The sequence below is a fragment of the Schistocerca nitens genome, chromosome 7 (assembly GCF_023898315.1).
Source record: "Schistocerca nitens isolate TAMUIC-IGC-003100 chromosome 7, iqSchNite1.1, whole genome shotgun sequence".
Taxonomy (NCBI): Eukaryota; Metazoa; Arthropoda; class Insecta; order Orthoptera; family Acrididae; genus Schistocerca; species Schistocerca nitens.
This window is the reverse complement of record NC_064620.1, coordinates 6,904,094-6,921,389: the sequence shown is the minus strand read 5'-3', so window position 1 is coordinate 6,921,389 and position 17,296 is coordinate 6,904,094.

Below are 17,296 nucleotides of genomic sequence, written 5' to 3'. Positions count from 1 at the left end.
GTACTATTCATTTTTCAGGTGACATATTATTCATAGCTGATCAGCATTACTCAGAACTCTCTTAAACTTGTATCATTATTTGGGACTGGTAATACATTTTTTTTGTTAGCAATGCATTGCGTTGGGTGATTATAGAGGAAAGCAAGAGAGAAAAATTTGCTTCTGGGTTGTTGGTGTAAATGAAAATGTGTAACGTCATTCGTCATAAGTCAGCTGTGGCAAGATTATGAAACAAGTAGAGTATATGTAATCACATTCATAGATGACATATATTTAATGAACCACTGGTTATAGCACATTAATTTCATAAATAATTTCTCCTGCAAAAATATATAAAAATGGATTATTAAGCCGAAAGAAGAAGCGCATTTTATGCTGAAAAGTAGTGAACTTCGAATTAACAGGTAGTGAAATGTATATAAAAATGTGTTCCATAGCTGTCCTTTCCAAAACCTTCCGTCATTATACTATGCAATATAACACCTGCTGTCAAAGCAAACTGCAACAAATACTTAAATAACTATATAGCATAAATGCATAACTTCAACAATATCCTCATCTGTAAAGAAAAAAAACTTCATTATCCATCACTTCATTACTTATATTATCATAACTCCATTATTATCATCTCCTGTAAAGAAAAACTTCATTATCCATAGTAGCATATAGAAAAAACTCCATTATCCGTCACTTCATTACTTATATTACCATAACTATTCCTTATCTCTAGCATATTTCATCACTAAAACTAAGATGTGTAGTTCTGTCTGACAGCCTGCATCAATCGCTTCGTATTCTGAAAGAAAAATTTGTTAAGACTGCTATTCTGCGATGTGTATAGTACAAAAATGTTAATGCTTGTTAATTCTGATCCATTTACTCTTCCTCATAGGGTTTTTGCATCTTCTTTCGTTTATTCCGTATGTGAAATTCCCATTTCTGTTTAATTTATTTCCTTTACACGTTATTTCTTTCTGAAAATGATGAACAAAGATTAATGTCGTGCATTTACATCATATACTCACTAAATAATGACTGGTTTATGGTAACATAATTAAGCATACAGCATAGCATGACAGAAAACGTAATATGTCAAAGACATTGACAGTATTCAGATGCAAAAAGTGTACACAGAATATCACAATGCAGCAGCAAAAAAAAAAAATGTAAAACAGTCACTATCTTGAGATGTCATAGGGCAAAAAAAATTTCAAAGTCAACTGGTGTTTGCTATATCTTAACCATTTCATAGTGCATACAAACAAAACATGAAAACAATCGTACATACATAAACAAATGATGACAACGTGCCAAGATAAAATGCGATAATCATCAATAAGTAGTCATATGAATGTAATTGCATAAGTGGTTATAAAATGTGTAAGTTCATCTGAAAATATGCACGGTCTGATGTGTAACGACAAGAAGAGCGACCTGCTAACCTTACCTTGCCGGGCACTTGCCAAGAACAAATACGATAATCATCAATAGGTAGTAACATAAATATAATTGCATAAGTGGTTATAAAATGTGTAAGTTCATCTGAAAAAATATGCACGGTCTGATGTGTAACGACAAGAAGAGCGACCTGCTAACCTTACCTTGCCGGGCACTTGCCAAGAAAAAATACGATAATCATCAATAGGCAGTCACATAAATATACACTCCTGGAAATTGAAATAAGAACACCGTGAAATCATTGTCCCAGGAAGGGGAAACTTTATTGACACATTCCTGGGGTCAGATACATCACATGATCACACTGACAGAACCACAGGCACATAGACACAGGCAACAGAGCATGCACAATGTCGGCACTAGTACAGTGTATATCCACCTTTCGCAGCAATGCAGGCTGCTATTCTCCCATGGAGACGATCGTAGAGATGCTGCATGTAGTCCTGTGGAACGACTTGCCATGCCATTTCCACCTGGCGCCTCAGTTGGACCAGCGTTCGTGCTGGACGTGCAGACCGCGTGAGACGACGCTTCATCCAGTCCCAAACATGCTCAATGGGGGACAGATCCGGAGATCTTGCTGGCCAGGGTAGTTGACTTACACCTTCTAGAGCACGTTGGGTGGCAAGGGATACATGCGGACGTGCATTGTCCTGTTGGAACAGCAAGTTCCCTTGCCGGTCTAGGAATGGTAGAACGATGGGTTCGATGACGGTTTGGATGTACCGTGCACTATTCAGTGTCCCCTAGACGATCACCAGTGGTGTACGGCCAGTGTAGGAGATCGCTCCCCACACCATGATGCCGGGTGTTGGCCCTGTGTGCCTCGGTCGTATGCAGTCCTGATTGTGGCGCTCACCCGCACGGCGCCAAACACGCATACGACCATCATTGGCACCAAGGCAGAAGCGACTCTCATCGCTGAAGACGACACGTCTCCATTCGTCCCTCCATTCACGCCTGTCGCCACACCACTGGAGGCGGGCTGCACGATGTTGGGGCGTGAGCGGAAGACGGCCTAACGGTGTGCGGGACCGTAGCCCAGCTTCATGGAGACGGTTGCGAATAGTCCTCGCCGATACCCCAGGAGCAACAGTGTCCCTAATTTGCTGGGAAGTGGCGGTGCGGTCCCCTACGGCACTGCGTAGGATCCTACGGTCTGGGCGTGCATCCGTGCGTCGCTGCGGTCCGGTCCCAGGTCGACGGGCACGTGCACCTTCCGCCGACCACTGGCGACAACATCGATGTACTGTGGAGACCTCACGCCCCACGTGTTGAGCAATTCGGTGGTACGTCCACCCGGCCTCCCGCATGCCCGCTATACGCCCTCGCTCAAAGTCCGTCAACTGCACATACGGTTCACGTCCACGCTGTCGCGGCATGCTACCAGTGTTAAAGACTGCGATGGAGCTCCGTATGCCACGGCAAACTGGCTGACACTGACGGCGGCGGTGCACAAATGCTGCGCAGCTAGCGCCATTCGACGGCCAACACCGCGGGTCCTGGTGTGTCCGCTGTGCCGTGTGTGTGATCATTGCTTGTACAGCCCTCTCGCAGTGTCCGGAGCAAGTATGGTGGGTCTGACACACCGGTGTCAATGTGTTCTTTTTTCCATTTCCAGGAGTGTAATTGCCGAAATAGTCATAAAATGTGTAAATTGCATCATAGCATGTTAAATCATAAAGTGCCTTCATTCAATAAAGGGTTTAATGTTAGAGACATGGTGGTTGCCTTTACTTTTTCTGGTTCTCAGAGTTTCGACGTGTACAACATTGGGGTGAGGAATGCTGCGAATCCGATATGGACCTGCGTATAGAAGTTCAAATTTACTGCACTTACCTTTTATTCTGCTGGATAAATAGTGTGTACGTACTAATATCTTCTGTCCAATGTGAAAGTCTTGGCGTGTACAAACCTGTTTTTGCTGTCTTCTCCGGCGCTCTGTGGCACGTTTGATGTTGTTCAGTGCAATGTCAATTATTTCGTGGTGTCGTAATCGACGAGATGTAGGAAATGTTACTAATTCTTTAATTTTGTTAGGTGGTTCAATATTTTCCAGTACAACAGACGGAGATAGCATAGTGGATTCATTTGGAATGGAATTAATTACATCTTGGAATGAGAATATGTGTGTGTCCCAATCAATATGTCTTTTGTGGCAGTATATTCTACACAGTTTACCAATTTCTTTCATTAATCGTTCACAAGGGTTCGAAGAAGCATGGTACTTGGATATATAGATCGGAGAAATGTTTTTAGCTCGTAACATACGTGTCCATATAGCAGAACGAAATTGTGATCCATTGTCAGAAATTACTTTCATCACATGCCCTACATGAAATAGAAAATGTTTTACAAATGATTTCGAAACGGTTTCAGCAGTAGCTTTGCGTAACCGAGTGAAAGTAACAAATTTTGAAATGAGTTCAACAGCGACAAAAATATAGCAAAAACCTCTATTAGTTCTCGGAATTGGACCAAAAATGTCTACAGCGGCCATATGTCTCAATTTAACAGGTACAAAGGGATATAATGGAGGAATATGTGAAGTCGTATCTGATTTAGCTTTCTGGCAGATTTTACATGACGCTAAAACTCGTCGTATACGTTTTTCTATGTTCGAAAAATAACAGTTCTGTCTCAGTATAAGAAAACATTTTCTGGCTCTGTAATGTGCATAACTTAAATGAGTATACCATATTAATTTGTTAACCAATTCGTCAGGAATGCATAATAACCAACTGTTGCTGTCAGGATGAGAGCGACGAAACAGAATGTCATTGTGTACAGTGTAATGGTTTCTAATCGTAACATTATTCCTATCTTGCCAGAGGTGTTTAATTTCTTTCCAGACGTTGTCTTTATTTTGCTCTTTTGCTATGTCCTGTAATGATGACGAAATAAAATTTTCAAATGCAACTTGTTAAATGTACATGAAGCTGGAATTTGCATTGCAGAAGTTGGTTGCGACGTCTTGCTGATTATTGCTGAGAGAACGAGATAGTGCGTCTGCTATAACATTTTGTGTGCCGGGAATGTGAACAATTGTAAAATTAAATTCCTGTAAATAAAGCTTCCATCTGCTTAATCTGTCTTGAGTGAATTTAGCTGAAAGTAAAAATTGTATCGCTCTGTGATCTGTGTAAACGGTGGTATGTCTGCCATAAAGAAAGTGCCGAAATCTCGTAAAAGCCCAAACAACACATAACGTTTCCAGTTCTGTAACAGAATAATTTCGTTCAGCAGGTGATAGAATGCGACTTGCAAATGCAATGTTTTTAATTACTGTTGAGCCATCTTCTTCAATTTCCTGAAAAATATGTACCCCTAAAACGGTGTTGGAACTGTCGGTGGCAATGGAAAAATTTCTGGTAAGATCTGGATGTGATAAAAGTGGTGCATTCAACAAAGCATGTTTCAGGTTCATGAATTCAGAATGTGCTTGTTTATCCCAAGACCAAATAGAGTTTTTACCTGTCAATTGTCATAATCTAGGTGTGTCTAAAGCAGAGTGATGAATAAATTTACGAAAAAAGTTAATTAAGCCCAAAAAACTGCGTAGTTGTTTCTTCGTCGTAGGAACAGTAATGTCACGTAGAGCTTGAAGTTTTTCCGGATCAGGCGCAATGCCTTCTGCTGAAATTACATGTCCAAGAAATTTTATAGAAGTTTTGCCAAAGTGCGATTTATTAAGATTAACTGTAAGTCCTTGAGCATGAAAAGTTCGCAACAGTTGTTCTACAATCAGATTGTGTTCAGCCCAGTTAGCTTCTGCAATAAGAATATCGTCTACGTACGTCGTAATTCTGTCTTTAAGTTCTGTCGGAAGTATTGTGTTCAAACCGCGAATAAAAGCTGCTGAAGAAATACACTCCTGGAAATGGAAAAAAGAACACATTGACACCGGTGTGTCAGACCCATCATACTTGCTCCGGACACTGCGAGAGGGCTGTACAAGCAATGATCACACGCACGGCACAGCGGACACACCAGGACCCGCGGTGTTGGCCGTCGAATGGCGCTAGCTGCGCAGCATTTGTGCACCGCCGCCGTCAGTGTCAGCCAGTTTGCCGTGGCATACGGAGCTCCATCGCAGTCTTTAACACTGGTAGCATGCCGCGACAGCGTGGACGTGAACCGTATTTGCAGTTGACGGACTTTGAGGAGGGCGTATAGTGGGCATGCGGGAGGCCGGGTGGACGTACCGCCGAATTGCTCAACACGTGGGGCGTGAGGTCTCCACAGTACATCGATGTTGTCGGCAGTGGTCGGCGGAAGGTGCACGTGCCCGTCGACCTGGGACCGGACCGCAGCGACGCACGGATGCACGCCAAGACCGTAGGATCCTACGCAGTGCCGTAGGGGACCGCACCGCCACTTCCCAGCAAATTAGGGACACTGTTGCTCCTGGGGTATCGGCGAGGACCATTCGCAACCGTCTCCATGAAGCTGGGCTACGGTCCCGCACACCGTTAGGCCGTCTTCCGCTCACGCCCCAACATCGTGCAGCCCGCCTCCAGTGGTGTCGCGACAGGCGTGAATGGAGGGACGAATGGAGACGTGTCGTCTTCAGCGATGAGAGTCGCTTCTGCCTTGGTGCCAAAGATGGTCGTATGCGTGTTTGGCGCCGTGCAGGTGAGCGCCACAATCAGGACTGCATACGACCGAGGCACACAGGGCCAACACCCGGCATCATGGTGTGGGGAGCGATCTCCTACACTGGCCGTACACCACTGGTGATCGTCGAGGGGACACTGAATAGTGCACGGTACATCCAAACCGTCATCGAACCCATCGTTCTACCATTCCTAGACCGGAAAGGGAACTTGCGGTTCCAACAGGACAATGGACGTCCGCATGTATCCCGTGCGACCCAACGTGCTCTAGAAGGTGTAAGTCAACTACCCTGGCCAGCAAGATCTCCGGATCTGTCCCCCATTGAGCATGTTTGGGACTGGATGAGGCGTCGTCTCACGCGGTCTGCACGTCCAGCACGAACGCTGGTCCAACTGAGGCGCCAGGTGGAAATGGCATGGCAAGCCGTTCCACAGGACTACATGCAGCATCTCTACGATCGTCTCCATGGGAGAATAGCAGCCTGCATTGCTGCGAAAGGTGGATATACACTGTACTAGTGCCGACATTGTGCATGCTCTGTTGCCTGTGTCTATGTGCCTGTGGTTCTGTCAGTGTGATCATGTGATGTATCTGACCCCAGGAATGTGTCAATAAAGTTTCCCCTTCCTGGGACAATGAATTCACGGTGTTATTATTTCAATTTCCAGGAGTGTAGTTAAACCGAATGGTAATTTACAAAATTGATAACAGTCGCCAAAACAGAGAAACGCTGTATACTTTCTGTAATTCGGGTGAAGCTGAATTTGCCAAAATCCCGATTTCAAATCTAATGTAGAATAAATAGCAGCACCGTGAAATTTCTGTAGAAATACCTCTAATGTCTGTGGTTGATCTGTTTCATTAATAATAATGTCATTAATGTGACGTGAATCAAGTACGAGGCGAAGTGAGCCATCTTTTTTCTTAACAATATGTAGCGGGTTTATGTACGGACTAACTGCCGGTTCAATAATTCCTTGGTCGAGCATATCTTGTAACACTTTTTTAACCTGTTCTCTATGAATATACGGAATGGGATAATGCTTGGCTTTAAATGTGTCGTGCTGTTTGACTTGAAATTCATACATAAAACCGGACATTGTACCAGGAACATTGTCAAAAACTGGAGCTTGCTGTAAAACAATTTTGTATAGTTGCGTGCATTTGTCGTCTGTATTTGCACTGCTTTGATTAACTTTATCAGAAATCATCTGCATTACGTCGTAGTCAGCTTCGTCTGGAGTGTTATAGTTATGTACGTACTTATCCGTGAACAATGTGGAATTACAGTCTATGTTACGTGATACGGAAATGACCTCTGTGCGATTAATTGTTTGTTCTTTTGCAGATAATGAGTGCTGAAATTCTAAAGCCAATTGTACATTTGCGTCCTTCAACATTAAATAGGAATTCTGAAAATCAACCACTGCGTCGTGTTGTACAAGAAAATTAGTACCTAAAATAACGTCTGTTGTCAATAGAGGAACAATCCAAAAATTTGAGTGAAAAGTATGACCTGCAATACAAAATGATAAATGTGTTTGTAATTTAATGTCTACTCCTTTACTCGATACTGCTCCTTTTACTTTCGTTTTGCCTAAAGGTAATGTAGGATATGTATTCACTTTGTTACACTCGTTGAAAGTTTCCTCATTTATAACTGACATAGGTGATCCAGAATCGATTAATGCTGAAAATTTCTATGAACCAATTTTAATTTCGATGACAGGATGTGAAATGGTTTTTTGAACAACTGGTCTTTCCTGCAAAAGAGTGTCTCTGATGTCGTCAAAAGTAATAACATTTTCGTGAACAACGTTCTGCGTGTCAAAAGTAGTGCTTGTGTTACTGGAAGATGCGACCTGTACAGTATCTAGTCAGATTCTATCTGTCGTGTTATTATTATCAGGAGGATTCTGTGGCATTTCTACTATTTGAACAGTTCTGTTATTACTTCCTGACGTCTTACGCTATGGATGACACCTATTGTCTGGTTCATTCATGATAATATGTTGTTGCTGATGTTCTTGCTGCTGAAAAGATCGACTGTTATTAAAAGTACGCTGATAATTGTGCTCATTGTTTTTACGTCTGTCGTGATAGTCATTTCTATACGGTGCATTGCGATAGGAATTGAAGTACTGTGTTTTCTGCATGTAGTTATTTCCTTGCTGGCGTGCGTTACTATTTGTTGTAGCTGGGACTATACGTGCACGCGGCGAAACATTAAAGTTTAGTTGACCTTGTAGACTGCATTGTTGGTTAGGTATGCTAACCGGCTGGCTTTCATGCTGTTGCGGTGAAAAACGTCTATTGTTACTAAAATGTGGTTGCGACTACTAAAATTTTTGTACATACTGATTATTAAAAAATTTTTTCTGTTATAAAAAATTATCGTGGTTGTCATTTCTGGTGCGTCTAATGGAAAAATGTCACTTTCGGTATAACTTGTCGTATCAGGTTTTCCTTACTCATTTCTTAATTCTAGGTAGAGCAATAGTTGAAGAGCTGTTTTGATAGATATAAAGGATAGTAGAAGAGAAAGCAGCAGTGCAGAAAACTAAAGATGAAACAGCACCACTACAGCTCGGGGCCCTATGCATGCTACGGCACATATTCATTAAAGCGTAATGAATCCCCTGAGGTCGTTTATGCGCTACAAATAAATTTTAGCTTTTGCGTTACAGGCAATGGCAGTAAAAATTCAGAAATAAACTGCTGTATCCATGCTAATTGATGTTTCTTCATTACAGGCAATGCTATTAAGAATACAAAAATAAATCGACGTATCCAGTTCAAATCGTGTATCTGTGCTCTGTCATTATTAAATTCCTTAGATTTTCATACGGATAAAAATAGCTCGCAATATACGTTCTCGTCTCTGAATTTGAGAACACGCTCAGGTTTCTGTGAGAATCTGATTGTCTGTGTCAGTTCGGATTTCAAGTTGCGTAGCTTTTCAGATTTTAAGTCGCGTAGCTTTTCGGATTTTAAGTCGCGTAGTCTCTGTAAATTGCTCAAATTATGCGCACTGCGTGACTCTGACAAATGCTCGCAACGTGGCGGATTCTGTGACGTATTGGTGACTGAAATAGTTTTCAATTCTGTTACTTTAATACTTTCGTCAATTTGGTTGTTGTGTGGTTCACTTTTATTATCGACATCCGTATTCAGAGTTTGTGAAACTTCCAGTGACTCTAAATTAAACTCGTCGCGTATCTGTGTAGAGTTTGTTGAATATTGTTCAGTGACTGTATTAATTTCATCTTTAACTAATTCTGTTGTGCCTATACGTGTACCACTTAATTCTTGTGCAACAGTGCCAACTTCTTTATTACTGTTACTAGCACAAGCCTTAGTATGCTCACGTAACTGTACTTTAGCGTCCTGACATTGCACGGTAACAGCTGTAATCTGTTCGCTAACTTGTTTGTTCTGTTCATTAAGGTTTTCTTGTTTTTCATTCGTCAGTTTGAAACTTTCATCAATCATTTCGCTAAGTTGTTTGTGCTGTTCATCAAGTTTTTTGAAAAATTTTCTTGTTCTTTACTAATTTCATTAAGTTGTTCATTCATTTGTAGCAAAAATGCCATAATTTGGTCCCGCCTGCTAATCGGATGCGCATTGTTAGTTACTACCTCTGAATTAAATGAATCCGTCGTATTTTCAGTACACTGTCCATTTTCATTAGAAAAATTTGTCTGTACGTTACTTGAATTTTCCAAACCGGGTGTGTTAAGCTGGGCAGCGCTCATTACAATAGGGCTCCCCGCGTCATCAATTGTCGTCAAATTAACAGAAGAGACAATTGAGTTCGTTTGTTCATTAGTAAGATAAAAATCATCATTAGTGGTTGGAACGCACTGATTGTCAGTGAACGCAGGATTGTCATCATTACACTGCGTGTCACAAGTACTATCGTTGAAGTCACAATTATTCGCTAATGAAATAAGCACAATGCAAAAAGCAACAAACACAAATACAACAGAGCAACGAATTGCCGATGATCTGAGGAAAGAAAGTCACAAAATTAGTAAAAGCGTTGCGCCAAATGCTAATTATATTTTAGTTAATAAGAGCAGATATCTGCCTACTTTTCAGAAGATTCTCAACGAAATACGATCCTGGACCGGATGTCGCCAAGTGTAGCTTCCCCGGAAAATTTTGCAAATGACTATATTTAAATGTTAATGGGAAGAGAGCCAAGTGTAACTTCCCCGTAATTATTTTTAAATGAAAAGAATAGACTAAGAATTGCAAATAGTGCCAAATGTTAGCTTCCCACAGTAGTAAAAACTCAATGATAATAACAATGTGCAAAAATATTAAGTCCCCACAAAATTAACGTTAAGATCAACCTGATAAATTTATTCTGGGAGGAAAAGCAAAGGAAATATTGTTTCAATTGTAATGATTATTTTCTTAAAAAAATTGCTTTCAGAACAAAATTATTATTGGGGCAATTCTTGAACAAATTAATTACAGTTAATATACATTACATTATCAGATGTGCGCAGTGCTGCTTCATTACCTTATTTAAAAAATATACCTCGTCCCGAATCTTGACCAGAGACCCATGTCGACGCCCGCCGACTCCTCACACACAACTCCGACTGTCTCTCGCGCGCTACTAGCACTGACTAACTACATGCTCTCGCGACTCGCTACGTACAACAACTCTTGCAACTCGCAACTGAACTCTCGCGCTGTCAAGCGCAGACTAGCAACGATAAATAACTCTCTGGTCAGAGATTCTGTCATGCCTCGCCATCGCTGCTGCTGAATACATACGTGTTTCAAGCATTAAGCCGCGTTGCCTCTTCTGTCGTCCAGAATTGCGAAAGTGTTGTCGGTGCAGGATGTTGCGCACGAACTGACCTCTGTATTATGTCCAACATATGTTCTATCGAATTCATAGCGGTCGTTCTGGGTGGCCGAATCATTTTCTCGAATTGTCCAGAACGTTCTTCAAACCACTCTCAAACAATTGTGGCACAGTGGTCTGACACCGTTGTTTGGAAACATGATTCCCATGAATGGCAGCACATGTTCTCCGGGTAGCCAGACATAACCATTCATCGTCAGTGGCTGATTGAGCTGGATCAGGGGACTCAGTCTATTCCACTTAAACACGGCCCACATCGTTACGATACATCCACCGGTTTGCACAGTGCCTTGTTGACAACCTGGGTCCATGGCGCCATGGGATCTGCTCCACACTCCATCATCAGCTCTTACCTACTGAAATCGGAACTCATGTGACCAGGCTAAGGTCTTTCAGTCATGCACGGTCCACGGTCACGAGCCCAGGAGAGGCGCTGAGGGCGATGTTGTGCTGTCAGCCGAGGCACTCGCCTCGGTCGTCTGCTTCCATAGTCCATGAACGCCAAATTTTGTCTCACTGCCCAAACGAATAAAGTCCAACATTTATTGCTTCTCTGTTAGCACTGAGAGCTCTACGTAAACGCTGCTGTTCTCGGTCGTTAAGTGAGACTCCAGACTACTGTGTTGTCCGTGGTGAGAGGTAACGCCTGACATTTGGTATTTTCGACACACTGACGTTGTGGATCTCGAAATGTAGAATTCCCTAAGGATTTCTGAAATGGAATGTCCCATGCGTCTGGATGCAGCTACCTTCCAAGTATGGTAATTCCCGACGAGAGGCAGCAAATCTTTTCAAATGAATCACCTGAGTATAAAAGACAGCTGCGCCTATACACTACCCTTTTATAGTTTGTGTACGCGACAATACCACCATCTGTATAGTTGCACATCGCTATCCCATTGCTTTTGTCACCTGAGTGTAATCGTTACACACGGCCTTATTTATGGAAATGCTACAAGCAAAAAAACAACAACAAAAAAAGTTAGAAATACTATAGATGGACGTCGTGTATAAATCATGGAAGAGAAAAAAATTGCTTGCACGATCGGACAGATCTTCAAATGAGATAATACTATCGCGAAAACGGCCTTGATTTATGATACGTATTCGCAGTTTGTAGATACGACATTACATCAGTTGTATGGCTTGCAGTAGACAAAACTATGTAGACATAAGAAAAACTGTGCCAGGCTCTAACTTGAACCCCAATTTCCCGCTCATCGCAAGTGGTCACCTTAACAAGTTCCGGGGTCCAGGCTTCCATATGTCATACACTCTACGTTGGATGGCTTTCGCACACCTTTCGTGTGAAAATCGCATTGGGAATGTTTTTCTCATCAGTTTGCCTTCCTTTGGCAAAAAATGCAGATAGTGCAGTATTTGTATGAAATGTCATTCAGACATACATACACGCCTGAACGACTTTTGCATCGAACTACACAGGTGTTGTCAATTACAGACACTACGTCAGCCGCCTTGAATTCGTCGGTCAGGTTGTCTACGAAAGAGAGAACGTAAATTACTGCAATATGTCGGACCTCTCCCGACTGCGAAATTGTTATTCCCGTTTAATTTTGTTGTTGTGCGCTGCGTTTTTATCTTTATGTGTCTCATCAAGTATATATTACTACTGATCAGATGCTCACTTCAGCAACTTTACTTTTGTTTCAGTTGCCTAAAAGTAAAGCTAAAATCCAGTGAACGGTGTGAGCGGACATAGAAAGAAGCGCGCTCGGGTTTTGTACAACGATTTGCTATTAAAGAGCAAGTTGCGAAAAACTTCATTGTGGCCTACATCATCTGATAATCTATGTAATTAGATTAAAGGTTAAAAGTAGGAAGGAGGCTGGAGAAGGCGAATTAACATGAGGAGAGAGAAGAAGTTTCCTTGAAAACTGTATTACTTTATGAACAAATAATTTCATATGTTGAAGTGATTTATGAATGATTTTTCACATTATGACAACTTATTTAAAAAATAACGTTATATCGTCCTTCATAATTATGACCAATTGAAAACCTCAGGTACAGACATTAGGAGAGGCAGTCGTGTGAAAGGTGATACGTGAGTTGCTTTCAGATTAATTGATAGTTCCATGATAAACAGAGAGATGGCAGCTCTACGTAAAATTTCAGATTCTCGCTAATGGTAACTTTGTCGGGTTGTGTACATGCAACAATAGTAAGTTCGGAGGTTATTTATACAAATCGGAAGATGATGTGGATAACTACGACTCAGGTAAATTCAGAATATATTCCTTGACGCAAATTCACTTCAAAAAGTTTAGTTCTTCAAGTTTATGTGGATAATTATTGAAGCAAGTAAACAGTGTTAAGTTGTGTCCCTTGTAATGGCTCTGAGCACTATGGGACTCAACTGCTGAGGTCATTAGTCCCCTAGAACTTAGAACTAGTTAAACCTAACTAACCTAAGGACATCACACACATCCATGCCCGAGGCAGGATTCGAACCTGCGACCGTAGCGGTCTCGCGGTTCCAGACTGCAGCGCCAGAACCGCGCGGCCACTTCGGCCGGCTTCCCTTGTAATATTTCACGTTAATTTATGTGGCAAGTGTGGGGCAGGTAACTTAAGGGCCACTTTTACTTAAGTGTTGTAGCAATGGGAAAGCAACATTAATTTTAGATTCTGCTGATTTTGAGATTTTTATCCTCTATTTTCTCAAAATCTGGAAATTTAAGTCTAAGCATCATAAACGGAAACAATTAGGACCTTTTATATTCATGTTTTTGAGAGGCCCCACAGTAACGTTTCGTTAAATCCCCTAGCAAGTCGAGAGTGATAAGTCAATGCTAACTCATGTCAAGAGCAGTCAGTTGGCAGATAACAATATTAAGTACTCATCGATCCATGTTTATGAATAAAATTTCGACTAGAAGTAATGACTTTCACTGTACGGCCCTACTCTATAAATATTTGACAATAATGAATTATCTGAATACAAATATCACAGCGGATGTACTTGAAGTACCTTCATTATACGATTTTATTGGAACTTTACTGCGCAGTTTCTCAAAATGACCTTTGATTACGGTCGAGGTCTTTAATTCTGATATCTGTTATTTGCTCGTTCAATCACCACTTATCGTAGTACGAAGATTACTAGGACTTAGTCAGATACGTCATCAGTGAGGAAAGAAAGTGGGGTAGATTAAGAAAATCATCAAACCGAGTATGAGAAATTTTAGATTCAGGAACCAAGACCTGACACTTTTCAACTGAAATTATCATATGATAATGCCAACATCATAAAATTTAAACTGAACATCAACATGAATAATGGCATTACAAGAGCTACAAACGAAAGTAGGAACTCAAATAATCAGCGTACTGGATAACCGAGGCACTGGAAAATAATTTCAAATAAAGAGTGGGGTCATTGTCTTCCGTTCTCACGGGGTAAGTGAACAAAAACATGAAATCGTTCTCCATTTATATATTTCTCATCTTCTTTATGTTCTTTTCATCGGCCTAGATCTGTTTTCCAAGGGTTGCAAACTCAAAAAATGGCGGTTTAAATGTATCAAACTCTTCCACGTGGTATCTTGACCTTACGTGTTGTCGAAATAGTGTTTCCATGTCTTATGCAGAAAGGGCATTCGTTTTTGGAATGGAAGCCGCTTCTAGTTACTTTTCGCTGTGTGATGGAACGCCTCTGCTGCCTTGCTTCTACATCTGGCACCTGGGCCGAGAGAAAGTCGAGAATAGAATGCTAGTATCGAGGTACATAGAGAGCCCTTCCTTACTCTTGCTACAAAAACGAGTAATATTAGAGCAAGGCGGAAAGTGTCAGTTACTGGTGAAAAGTCGTCATGCAATTGACACTAATGTTGTAAGTGTGTTCTTAGATGTCTGCTTACACAGTCCAATATTGCTGTCTTCATCTAGCAGTTCCTATTTCTTGAATACCTAATTACATCAAACATGAATACACCAGTCCATATATTGAGATAAAAGCTACAAAAATTCTTTAGTATTAATAACGAACAGAATCAGAAAATGGTACTTCCTAAATCATCTTCAATAAGCAATTTAATCAACAGTAATGAGCAGGAAGATGGTATGAGAAGTCGATATTTTTTTTTGAGAAATGCTCAACTTACAAACTTTGTTACATTCGTCTTAACCTCGTTATACAAACAAAACGGCCTCAGTTACCCTCACAATAATGGTTAACCACCTGTCGTGCTGATAGCTGAAGGAGAAGTGAATTTTATAGCTGCTGTATTTCTTTCCGCAGTCAGATCAGCGAAGAAAATATACTGCAGTTTCAAGTTAACCGCGGTGCATCTACGGCGTCTTAGACATACACTGCGAGACCAGAGATATAATGTACTCTCAGTGATAAACCATCGTATTTGAAATAGAATATTATATTGACATCCTACAATAATTTATTAGGGTTCAAATGGTTCAAATGGCTCTGAGCACTATGGGACTTAACATCTTAGGTCATCAGTCCCCTAGAACTTAGAACTAGTTAAACCTAACTAACCTAAGGACATCACGCACATCCATGCCCGAGGCAGGATTCGAACCTGCGACCGTAGCAGTCGCGCGGTTCCGGACTGCGCGCCTAGAACCGCGAGACCACCGCGGCCGGCATTTATTAGGGAAATCTGAATTATGTACTACTAATATGCTGGGACAAGACAAGAATAAAAACACAGGAAAGGAGACTGAACTGATTCTAACGTTAGATGTCGTGGTCTAGTTTGTGAGATAGGGAACTTGATAGTATGACACCAAATCACTATTACAGTCAGCAATAGCCGTTGGGCGTAGGTTCGCTCCTGGAAAGGGAATCGAGATTGCGACCTGGCAGCGCAGATATCCTCATCCGTGGACTTATACCACCCTTGCGCTCCGTCTGTAATTGCATAACTATTCTTATTTTCTGCTACGGTCGCAGGTTCGATTCCTGCCTCGGGCATGCGTGTGTGTGATGTCCTTAGGTTAGTTAGGTATAAGTAGTTCTAAGTTCTAGGGGACTGATGACCTTAGAAGTTAAGTCCCATAGTGCTCAGAGCTATTTGAACCATTTTTTTCTTCTTTTCTTTCAGGTAAGACAGTTTAAGAACCGAAGAATGCGAGGGGTGTACAGCAACTTAGAAAGTTTCCGAGTTGTAAAACACGTACATCACGTCCCAGAAATTACTGTAGTCTAAATATCGTAGACAGACAGTTCTTTAAAATAAAAAATAAATAAATGGAGATCAACCTACCATTAGTTTGGAAAGAAGAAACCTTCCATACACTGTCCTCCACATGGCAAACACCAACAGCATCGATTGCCTCAACAAAATTTCCCGTTGCAGCTACCCCTGCTTCGTATGGAACAAACCTGGTGAATCATCATGAAGCGAAATAACTCAGTACTTCACATCCTTTAGTAATAACATGCAAATTTCTTCCCCTCCTTCCTCTTATTAATGAACTTCTTCGATGTTAATATATCCGTCGAGATGCGAAGGGAGAGCTGAGAAGTAATTTCGGCTGGCAAAGTCAAGGCAATTTCAGACAGATAAATTTAAAATTGTAACGAGGGCAGTCGTTATCTCCAAGCAAAGAAAGAAGAGCGGCGATCCCTCGAACTTTGGCAAGAAATTCTGGTACCTGAAGGGTCTCCACTAAAGAGATATAACGAGCACTTGACGAACCTGAAATATTTTGCGAAAGATGTTAACAAACTGCCTCCATGCAAAGGCTTTGTGGTGTGAAATTATATATTATTAATGATACAGACTGTTGTTTGTTAATATTACATGGTGTCGATGGAGTAAAAATATTTCTTTATGGATTACAGATACTAAATGCGAATATGTGTAACAGCAATATATGATAAACTTGTAAGATCACTTCTGTCACACAGAGAAGAAGAAATCTGATACACGTGTTTCCCGAAACGCTTTATTTTCGTATTAGAATCCATTTTATAATTCTCAACACAGGTGACATAAATGTATAATAAATCAGTAAATGAATAAATCATAGGAAATAATCTGAAACAGAAAGTCCTGACGTACATCATGATACTTTTTCTTACATGAAATGTTCAGAACGTCCTCCGATAGCAACTTTGCGTGCCACTAACCGTCGGCACATCGAATCCCGGAGGCTGAAGCATCGTTGGAGTACTGCGTAATGTTATACAGCCTGGCATATGGGTTCGACAAACAAGAGCTTTCAAACGTCAACAGAAAGGGAAGTCCAATGAGTTTATGCCTTGAGAACGTGAAGGTCAGGAATTGATCCACCTCTTGCCATATATCTACCATGGAACCTGTTACTAAGAAACAGACGGGCATTCTGAAT